The sequence below is a fragment of the Bombus bifarius genome, unplaced genomic scaffold (genome assembly GCF_011952205.1).
Source record: "Bombus bifarius isolate JDL3187 unplaced genomic scaffold, Bbif_JDL3187 scf7180000009471, whole genome shotgun sequence".
NCBI classification, from domain to species: Eukaryota; Metazoa; Arthropoda; class Insecta; order Hymenoptera; family Apidae; genus Bombus; species Bombus bifarius.
Genome location: NW_022885141.1, coordinates 66,295 through 78,303, shown reverse-complemented (window position 1 = coordinate 78,303; position 12,009 = coordinate 66,295). Strand labels below are relative to the sequence as shown.

The window sequence follows — 12,009 nt, the reverse complement described above, 5'->3', positions numbered from 1 at the left end:
AAATAGAAAGAGAAAGAGGAACTGAGACACGAAGCGTTCTGCAAAATATAAAATACGAAACCTGGCAATAAGCTGAGACCTTATTAAGCTGAAAAATCAAACTTTCTTATTTTTAATTTGTAATGAATAGAACTTATACAACTGTTTGTTAGATGATTCCAATTTTTTTTTTATTTATTTGTTAAAATTACAAACAATTCTCGCGTTGAGAATTTTCAGTAATTTTTCTGGCGTGGCGCAGTGACATGGCTGATTATTTATAATAAGTTAATATTTATTATAGATAAGTATAATTTATAAGTAAGTATTATAAAGAAGTGAATATTGCTTAATTTAGATAACTAAATGAATCTAGCGTTTAGGTCTAGCGGGTAGTGCCTCTTCGGCCTGCGAATCTGGTCCGTCGTATCAAGTAGACCAATGATTATGGGATTTCGGTGTTCGTTGACTCTTTTGCTATATCTGTCGCTATATTCTACTATTTCCTCTTTGACTGTGGGTATCTTGAGGTCGCGATGAATTGTTTCGTTGGTAACATACCAAGGTGCGTCTATTAAGGATCTTAGCGTTTTCGATTGGAAGCGTTGAAGTATTTCAATGTTAGAATTACTTGCTGTTCCCCATAGTTGGATTCCGTAGGTCCAGACAGGTTTTATTACGGTCTTGTAGAGGGTAATTTTATTCTGTATGTTTAATTTGGAGCGTCGGCCCGTGAGCCAATAGAATTTTTTTAGTTTGTCCTTTAGTTGCTTCGTTTTATCTGAGATGTGTTTTTGCGCGTTAGTCTCTTGCCCAGGGTCATGCCCAGGTATCTGACTGAGTCCCTGCTAGGAACTGTTGCATTGTTGATGGTGACCTGGGAGCAGGTTTGTTTTCGGAGCGTGAAAGTTACATGTGAGGATTTCTTTTCGTTAATTTTGAAGCCCCATTTATGAAACCACTTTTCCATGGAGTCGAGACTTCGCTGAAGAGTGGATGAGATTATTACCGGATCTGCGTGGGTAGCTAATAACGCTGTGTCATCTGCAAATGTTGCTATTGTTATCTCGTTTGATATAGGTAAGTCGGCAGTGTAGATGGAGTACAGTAGGGGTCCGAGGACACTACCTTGGGGTATGCCGGATTCTATTGGGAATGTTGCGGAAGTGGCGTCTAGGCATTTAACCATGAACTGTCTATTTTAGGATGGAGTAGTAGGGGTGAGGTAGGATCTTTTTAAGCTTGCACAGTAGCCCTTCATGCCATACTTTGTCGAATGCCTGTTGGATGTCTAGGAAAACCGCTGAGCAATATTTTTTCTTTTCGTGTGTTTGGCTGATCGTATGGGTTATGCGATGGATTTGCTCTACTGTTGAATGTTGTTTTCGGAAGCCGAATTGGTGATCTGGGAGTGTTTTCAAGTTCTCTAGTAGTGGAAGGAGTCGATTCGTGAGCATCTTCTCGAATAGTTTAGACAGGGTAGGTAAAAGACTGATTGGGCGATAGGAGCTAATTTCATATATCGGTTTACCGGGTTTAGGGATGAGGGTAATCAATGAGATTTTCCAGGCCTTAGGATAGTGTTCAAGGCGAAGGATAGCATTAAAAATCGATGTGATGAGTGCAATCCCTTTTATGGGAAGTTCCTTGATAGCTTTATTGCCTATTAGGTCGTGCCCTGCTACTTTCTTGGGATTTAGGCGACTGATTGATTCTATAATCACCGCAGAAGTGAAGCGTTCAATAGGAGGGGACAGTTGGAAGGGGGTGTGCAGGTATTCAGTAACGTCCGCGGCAGCTTTGGAGGAGTGGGGTTTGAATACTTTAGACAAGTATTTGGCAAACAGGTCGGCTTTTTCTACAGGACTACGCGCCCATCCACCTTGCGGACGGTGAATTGGGGGGATTATTTGTGGGGGGGGGGGGCGTGTGAGTTTCCTGGAGGCCTTCCATAGCGAGTAGTTGGAGTCGGTTGTGGGGGATAAACTGGCAAAATATTTTTGGAAACAGTCGTTTTTGTAATTTTTTATGGTTTTGGATAGCTTTCTAGTTGCGTTGTTTAGTTTGCGTTTGTCATCCGGTGTTTTATGGGTCTGCCATACTCTTCTTAGTCTACGTTTTTCTGCTATTTTTTTTTAGTATGTATGGGGGATATTCTTGTTTGCTGATAGATGTCTTTGTGGGTGTGGGGAGGTGGATGGCGCTTATTATGCTCGTGTTTAAGTATTCCGTGGCTGCTTCGATTTCTTCCTTATTTTTTAGTGAAGTTAAGGCTGAAGTTGAGTGTGTAAAGACTTCTCTAAAGAGCTGCCAGTCGGTGTGTTGGTTGTGAATGGAGCCATTAGGTGTATTCTCGATAATTGTTGAACTGACTGTTGCTATCACGGGGGAATGATCAGAGGAGAGATCGGCCGAGGAGTTGATTTGGACGTGTCTTGATGAGATATTTTTAGTTACGAAGAAGTCGAGAAGGTCGGGTATTTTGTTAGTGTCAGTGGGCCAGTATGTGGGTTCGTTTGTGGTGAGGAAGTTGAGGTTGTTGGTTATTATGCTGTTTAAGAGGTTTTTGCCTCCTGCTGTAACCAGTCTGCTGCCCCATTGGGCGTGCTTGGCGTTATAGTCTACTTCAGCTATGAATCTATTGCCCAGGGTGTCCAGGAAGATATCAAAATCTTCTTTGGCGATGGAGTGTCTGGGAGGGCAGTATATTGCTGAAGTGGTGATCGTGCCATGACAGTCTTCTATTGCTACGTTTGTTGCTTGGTGGTAGTCTTTCTGGAATGATGGAAGTTCGTAGTGTTTAATACTTGATTTGATTATGATTCCGGTGCCACCGTGGGCCTTTCCGCTGGGGTGTTGGGTATGGTAGAATTTGTAACCATTTATTTTCAGGTAGTTTTTGTCGGTGAAGTGGGTTTCCGATACGAGCATTACGTCGATTTGCTGTGGTTAGGAAGAGTTCTAGTTCAAGTTTGTGTTGCGCTAGACCTTGGCGTTCCAAAGAGCTATGCATCTTGGTTTTATTTTGCGTCGGGGCGTATTAATTTATCCATGATGATTGTTAGTAGCGATAGCAAATTTTTTATTTGCTCTGATTGTTTCTCTATTAGCTTTTCAAGCCTAGAGAAGTTGTCTGTGTTAGGTGGGTTGGGGACACTATTTTGGGAAAGATCCCTTTGGCTATTCGGGTTATTTTGGATGCCTTGTACTGCTTGGGCATAAGAGGTTGAGGTGGTGATGAATTTGGTAGGATTGGGTGTTTGGTTGGTTGAGGGGATTGGGGTAGTCGTGAATTTCGGCGGGCTGGGTGTTTGGTTGGTTACCTCTTTTGCTCTGAGTTTAGGGTACCTGTTTGTGTATAGAGTTTTATAGGCTGAGCAGCCTTTATAGTTTGCAGGATGGTCACCTTGACAGTGGATGCATTTCGCTGGGGTTTCCGGTGATTTAGCGCACTGGTCAGTGGAGTGAGTGCCTGCACATTTAACACAGCGGAAGGTATGGTTGCAGTATTTCTGCGTGTGACCGTACCTTTGGCACCTTTTGCATTGCACTATTTCTTTTTTCACAAGCGGTGGTTCGAATTTTACTATTGCGTTCATTAGGCGACTGATATTCTAAATTTCCTTATTTTTAGGCTTTTGTTTTATGTCTATGAAAAATAAGGATAACGGATCTTTCGAGACTCTATGCCTTATATTACTTACGTTGATGACTTCGTGGCCGAGTTTTGAGAGTTCGTATTTGAGTTCGTCTATGTCTTCTGAGTGGTGGATGTTGCGTAGAACCACTTGGAAAGGTCTTTCTTGTTTGAGTTGGTACGTGTGAAAGTTGGCGTTCAATGTCTTAAGCAGTTTGGTGATTTTTCTGTATGCGTCAGGGGTTGTCGGCAGAATTTTTACTTTGTTGTTGTTAATCTTCGGGTTGTAGTCGTCCTTGGAGATATCTCTCTCTAAGGACTTGATCATTGTTTGTATGTCAATGACATCATCTACAAATATTGGTGAGGGAGGGGGATTCTCTGTGCTTGTTGGTTTGGCGGCGTGTCTGCGATTTCCATGGCGTCGTTAGTGGATTGCAATACGGCGAACCTGTTGTGGGTGTTTATTTGTATCGTTGATTGTTCGTTCCGGGTGTCGATCGTGTCTGGTTTTGATGTTTCTATTTTCCGTTTCTTTGTAATATTAGCGTCGTTGGTGCGGAGAGTTCTGCTACACTTCTGCCACGGAGGAGGTAGCGCGGGGTAGTTCCGAGTTTGCTCCGGAGAGCCTGGTCGCGATTGCTGGGCCATCATCGAGCTAGTCAATTCAGAATGAATAACTAGTCGTGAAGCTATGAGACTAGTATTCGGGTTGGGGTTAGGCGCGTGGGATTTTCTTCTCCATAAGGTGTAGGAAACACTTGGCTGTGTTCACTTTCGACGGTTGGGCGACACGTGTTGTTTTCGAACTACACTGGGTACTAGAGACACATCTGCACGCTTCGGCACTCCACAGCAAACCGATAATATAAAAACAAAATATATTGCAAAGAAAAGAGTCTGTAATTAATTAATGCACTTGATATTGCTATTAAAGCAATAATTAACAAATGTATTCTGGACGAATGGAATCTTATTCTCAACTGCAACTCATTATTCTATTCATTGTTTCTGTACTGGAAATGGGTATATCTTATTGCCAGTTATAGTTGTAGAATATTCTACTTGCAGAAAAGCGCAGATGTCTATAGCATGTGTATTCAAGAATTTTTGCATTCGTCCTGTAGCATCCCGTGTCCGGCATGGACAATTGGAAGAATTACGTATAAGAAACATCATTTGCAATTGCCATTTCGATTCATGGCCTAAACACTGTCACCACTCCCTAAACACTGTCATTTTTATTGTCGTCACGGGTAATATTTTGCAATAATAGTAGAAATATTATTGAACGCTCAGAATATTTCTATTTTCAATTATCATGGATGTATTACTTCGCATTGAAAATTAATGAAGCATATGGCTGTCCATTATACAAATAATACGGAATATATGATGTTACATCTTGTACCACAATACTAAATCTGCGAAAAAATGTAGAATAATTATTTCAATGTTTTATTTTCGTGGCTCGACATCAGACATCGAGAGTACTTAAGTGATTATGTATGTTATGTTAATGACGAAAATAGGTATAAATAATCGTTCATCATGGCGGAACTTGAAATGTTTCATCGACTTATCTTATACTTGATTGGTAAGGGCATGAGATATACTGACAGACATTGCCTCAATCCAGCTTCACTTTCGATAACGACTTTACAATTGTGTTCAATTTCTCTCAAATATATTACACGCAAGACAACCTTCCTAGCGATCATTGCATCTCATCGTGAAAACCGGCCACAGCAAAATCAAGATTCCAAAATGATACATGTGCGCAGCAGCCAGCGCGGCCTTTTGTGCAGTTTAACAAGAACATTTATCTCAGATCGTGAGAAACGTTGAGGGGGAAAAAAGGATACCACCTTGAATCCATTTAGTATTGTTATAAAGTTATAGCCGAGTAGAAAGTACGAGTTTTCGCGAATATCTCATCATTTCGTTAGTTGGTCGAACAAGATGACCGGCGATGGTTAAGTCTCGTTTGTATCTTTTGCTACAATTATGCGTGCTGACGGCGTCTCAAAAGATGATTTTAGATTCACCAATAAATTTGTACTATTATTGGCAAGTTCGTAACTGGCTTTCACAAAGTATCGGTATGTGTTTACTTAATGTGATTATTTTATATAGTGACCATTTCCTATGATATATAAAAGGGAACGATATGTAATTCTCAACTAATGTGTTTTTAAAACGGCGCAAAAGAGAAAATGCGGTATTTTAGAAAAAGTGTACACAATTCTTGTTATACAGATATACAATGTGCAGAAAGTTTATATCCTGTTTAGGGCCAAGTTGCATCACGGAAAATGATCGATGTTACTGGATGTTACCAGAAATTTCTTAGCGCGAGAAAATTAAATGTTTCAATATTGTTTAAGGATGCAATGGTAAAAGTGTAAATTACTCATTTGTTAATTATTATCGATTTGATCATCATATGTAATAAATTTATATTTAATGCTTTACAATATTTCATACTTTACACGCCATACTCTAGAATACTATAGATTTATTCAATATTCATTTTCATTTATTTGGCACTTGTCAGACTATTACATTTATGGTAATATCTTATCCATCGCTGTTTTAATTTTGGAATTAATATTATTCTTTTTTCAATATCTAAGAGGAAAGATGGATATTAATTCAGATACTGAAAATCACGTTATATTTATCATATAATATGGATATTAAATAAAAGAAATTTTTCAAAAAAATGATATCCAAAGTTTCAAAGTCATTGATTCCAAATGAAGCGATGTACTTTTATCACTATTGTAAAAAAAGTCATGTGTAATATGTTTCCTTTTGGGTGACTCTTTTAAAAAGTTATTTGTATGGAAATAATCCATGAACCGATTAAGTTTGTTCGCGACATAACTCAGTTTATAAGAAACTGAATTTACAGATATAGTTTCCTAGTTTCTAAACGAAATTATATTAGCAGTGAAATAAGAGTTCTCGTGATTTTTGCATTATTGAAAATAGATTTGATTCTATGTTTGCGTAAGTGAAATCACAAAATGAACTTCAGCCAGATCGTAATGACTGAATCGTATGAACTAATGAAACATATTTTCTAGGAGCAAATAATCACGACGGGGGATCAGTCTCACAATCAGCGCGAAATAAAAGCAAACTTCAAATACAGGTTCCATCAGACGTGCCATTTCCTTGCAACGTTATAGGTAGTTAAAATTTTATTTATTACTGTTGACAAATTTTTATCCATTATTATGAAAAAACGAAATCATCCTTAGATATTACTTTTTTGTATTTACTTTTCTAAAATCATTGCTTAATTTAAATTACAGTTAGACGTATTTTGCCTTGAAAATTTAAATTAATTAAACGCACAGAAATTTTAATATACTTTTAAGTTTATTTCTAATCTCTTTATACTATTGCCATTTTTCGTGATTCATATTTATTTAATCGATACAACAATTAGTCAAACATGGCACGTCTTTTTATATCCAATTAATATTTTATCGCCATATTTTTAAGTTGTCATTACATTTAAATAAATAGATTCATTATCGTAGCTTGGTACAATTGTTAGGATCTGTTGCTATCGCTCGATATAATTCCAGGAACTGAGTATCCTAAATTTTTATAACAACCCTTTTAGGTGGCAGATCCCAATGTTCCCGAATCGGTTCATCGTTTGAGACCAGGTGACATAGATGTTATTGCCGCGATGGGCGATTCTTTGACAGCCGATGCTGGAATTTTTGCAACTAATTTATTGGAGGTGCTCGTCGAAAATAGAGGCGCGTCAGCGAGCATTGGTGGTGAAGGAACTTGGCGAACATACTTGACGCTTCTCAATATTTTTAAAGTACGTTACTCAAATTCTTTACTCAAAAACTGATTACGTATATAAATTATATAATCATTAATATATTTATTACTTTGTATGATTTATTAATCATATAAGAGAATAACGCTTTCATAGTCGGCTCTTTTTATAATTAGGAATTTAACCCCAAATTATTGGGTTTGGAGATTCTCTGACTACTCAATCAGCTTCGCAGTTAAACGTCGCTGACGACATTATGAATGACTGGGAATGCTTGAGAGATATTCAATGTGATTTTCAGTTATTTATTTGTCTTCCGTTTTCTATTCTTTCATCGTTGCTTGTTTGTTTTGTTCCTCCTCATTACTATCACGATAAAATAAAAAATTAGTCACGAAGTTATTATTCAGCGAAGTAAAAATTGTTCAGTTTTGCAGAAAAATAAATTTCCTCGAGAGTTAGCCATATTATTAATAATACATATTATTAATAATACATATTATTAATAATTACAAATAATACAAACCATACCATTCCTTTTCGTATTGTAGAAAATAATATCGCAAATGAAAAAGTTCGTACAACTGTTCTAATAGTATTTCCAAATACAACTATCTGTAAAATAGTTTATAAAATACAAATTTATGTTTCCAATTATTATTATTACTTCTACTAATATTATTATTTATTATCGCGTAAAGAGGCGAACAAAAGTTAAAAGAAAATTCGAATTTCTCTAATTAAATTACTATTCTACGATAGATTAGGCTACTTTACTTTAAAACGTCATCATTACTTTTTCAGTTTTGGTTGAATGTATTAGGAAAAATTGTTACTAATCCTTTATAAAAGCACAAAGTAAAACAGCCCAAATATCAGTAGTTGTTCTTCTGCAAATTCTAGTTCATTTAGTTTATTGCCTACTTTATTACTTATTTCGAATAAAATTTCTAAAATTTTTTTTCTATGACTATTCTTCAGTTTTCTACGTCGTGTACTTAATAGAAAATAATAGACTATCTAGAATTACAATAGAAAATTCGAATACTCCACTAATTTTTTATGTTCACATCCCTATTTGCTGAGCTTCATCTGCTCTAGGGGTATATAATACAATTTTATTCCTATAAATGTATTAGAAACAAGCAATTCTAGAGATCCACAAAGCAAACAAGACTTGTTGTGAAATACTAGGAAGGAATTCGAACGATACGTCCATCGAATTATTGTAATACAAACGAAGTCTTGTATTCAACGTTCGAAAGCCATACTCCAAGGTTTTCGTTAATCATTTCTCGTAAATTAACCAATATACATCCTTCACCCTATAATCTGACCTTACCAATTAACACGAGGTGACACGATATACATACTGATATATGTAGTGTGTATTAATAGGTATAAGATATTTTTTAAGATGATTCGCAGTCCTATCTTTTCCTCATGTGAAGTTTCGAAACTTGTTGAGCCATTTTCTGCTTACTCGTTACTTATCGTGAGTATTCTCCTAAATAAATCGGATACATAATTTTTTACAAGCTTTCTAGAAAAAGGTAGGATGGAAAGGTAGGATGGAAAGAAGATTATTTAAAAACTAGTTAATAATAATTACTTGTACTAATGAATAGTAAATACTTTAACTAAGGTTTTTTTAGCCCTACTAGAAGACGCTTTAAAAAATCTTACGATTTCTTTATAAATTCTACTTATCAGAAATCTATTCTAATCAAAATCTATACTTATCAGAAAAGATTTTTCTATAAGTCCTGTTTGTGCAAAAATTTAAAGACAACAAATGTGCGTGCTTGTTTGTAGTAGAGCCTTATTGTTCGTGAATAAACGTTTGTATTGCGTAAGTATAGATTCGTTCCATGCTCCACCGCCAGAACCGGCAAAAATTCCCTTTCTTTTCTTGTTTTGAACTTGCATGTGATTATGAAAATGCTATCAGTATTTTTGCTGGTCTATATAACCATTTGTGGTAATTACACTATCGATATTTTGTATTTCAGTATTTACGTGATTTTCATTTTCTTCTTTCTTCGTTTCTTCATTTTACTGATAATAACTGTTTTAAATGTCTGATATGAGATACCGGTCTTTTTGGTTCAAGGCGCGTAATTAGTAATTAGTATGTTGGTAATTATCAAATTTAAAATTAACTTATCTATCTTTTATTTTCTCCTATCAGTTTCCAAGTAAGATATGTAGCCATTATTTCTGTTAATTCTATAACTATCTTGAGTTGTGCACTTTTAAATGTTTCATCATAGTTGTCATACATTTGTTGGATTTTATTGTTTTCGCACAAATATTACACTCCTCATCTCCATCCTCAATAACTGTGTAATAATTTCACACACATATCCATGAATCGCGGCTCACAAATTCACGAATGTGATCCTTTCAGCTATCTGATGTCTTTATAATAAATAAATTCAGTGAGCGTAATTGCGGTTTTTTTCAGTGTAGGAATATTGTTCGTAGTGCGAAACCCAAGTATTTGTGGAGACACTCCTTATTCTACCGTCAAATGACCGACACATCCAAACCAGCTAACTAAACTAAAAAGAAAGGAAACTAAAAAGAGAACACCACACTGATTTCACTAAAAAAATAAAATAGGCAAACTCGAAGATGGTATCCCGCTGGGGGAAGCCCTCCACATGTTATTTAGCAATTAAGCTAGAAAAATTCACCGAATGTCCAGCTGGATATATTGTAAAGTACGAATTAAATAATAATAATAAAAAAAAAAAACAGTGATCATCCCGTACACAGATATGCTAAATGTCGCCAGCTAAAACAGAACACGAAGGAAGCTCCTAGTGAGATCTCGCATCCCGCGCGAGTTTGCTGATCGGGTTTACTAACCAACTGAGTGTTTGGGGTTACACATATTAAGATATGTATAATTTTGTGTGCTAGACTAGATTGGCCGCGTAGTAGTGACACACATATGTGAATATGAGTGTGTGGAAGTATGCGTGTGCGCGGCGTTTTGAAAAACAGATGAATGTAACTGTTCCGTTGGCAGTGTGGTATGGAAGATGGTGAGACAAAGAAAGTGCTGAGACGCATACAAATGTATACCCACGAAGCTCCTGGAAAACATTTATTAAATAAATCTGAAACTATTTTAATATGAATTCTAAGTGTAACCTTAGTGTTCTTTTACTTTTATTTCGGTAATTAAGATCCAGAATTCTCAACAACACAACAGCTGTAATATTTCGTTTCTCTTATCACCAAGATCGGCGAGATCGTTACTCGAACGACACGTGACCACAGAGATTATTGGGATGCAATGAGGCTATCCCCTATGAACCTAACCCCAATCCCATGAAAATATCTTATCGAAATGGTGTAACTACCACTGCTTTCATCCTCCATTTTCACCGTAGAGAAATCATCGACAGTGCCCTTTCAGTGTGAAACAGTTTAAGTTCGCCTCTAGCCTTTACTAAATCAATATTTGTGTCTATCCCAATTAGGAATGTGGCACTTATACCAAATATCTTGGAGAGATGTTACATCCTTCCATTACCATATCGTGTAACGAAAATCGCTAATTTTGGCAGTGAAACATTTCACATAATCTGCTACCGTGTAACAAAAATTATATTATGAAAAACTACGAACTTTTAGTTACTATGATAATGCAATTGATTACGAAGTATAATTACGAAGGCAAAATGTGATATACTTATACTGAAAAACTGGAAAATCTTGCAAACGAATTTTACCTCTATCTCAGCACGGTGCGAAATTTCGCCCCACAATCGGCCTATTTCTATAATTTCACGTTTATGCGATATTATTTCCCTAACAAATTTCAAGTACCGTTTGATATCCATTCTAAGATGCATATAAAGAATATGCCATTTTGCTTCATCTTTATAGGTAGCAAGAGATAGACGAAGAAGTTGCTGATTATCCAGAATTTCATAGAAATTACTTCACTGTGGAAATTTTACCGACTCTGAAAGATGCAAAAGTACCGCTTGCCGAGGATGGATTCGCCGATCTCTCATATCTTACTGCTGATTGCTTTCATTCGAATCAAAAACTACATGCACTATGTGAATATAACAGATGAAACTATACAATTATTTAATGAGTGTTACGTTGATAATCAGAAATGTTTTGTGTTTCCCAAGATGCGAGTAACCTGTGGAATAATTTGTTGGAACCAGTTGGTAACAAGAGTAGCACTTACACTACGCTATTTAAAAAATGTCTGTGTCCTACTTCGGAAAAACCGTTCTTGATGACGTATAAAAATTCACAGAATAACGAAAATTAGGATGGTTAGAGAAATTAAAAACAGTTTCTGTAGATGTATTTTCGTCTTGGCATTCAATTAAAACAACAAGCAATTTGTGTGCATCAAAACGGCATATTTATGAATAATGAATTAAAAGAAACTTGTTTTTCTACATTTCTTCCTTCTTGTACATAACTGCTTACAGTTATTTTTTCTGTATGACATACTTTTACAGTCGCAGGAAGATTCTGAGGTTTTTGATTCCTTTTGATCCATCCAGACTATTTACTCCAATCTTAAATATTATCAAATAAA

At 36.2% G+C, this 12,009-nt stretch overlaps 1 pseudogene; it reads left to right on the top strand.

The window, feature by feature from the left end:
• The first annotated feature begins 5,588 nt into the window (after positions 1 to 5,588).
• LOC117215244 lies at positions 5,589 to 11,733 on the top strand (annotated as a pseudogene).
• Positions 11,734 to 12,009: the final 276 nt, after the last annotated feature.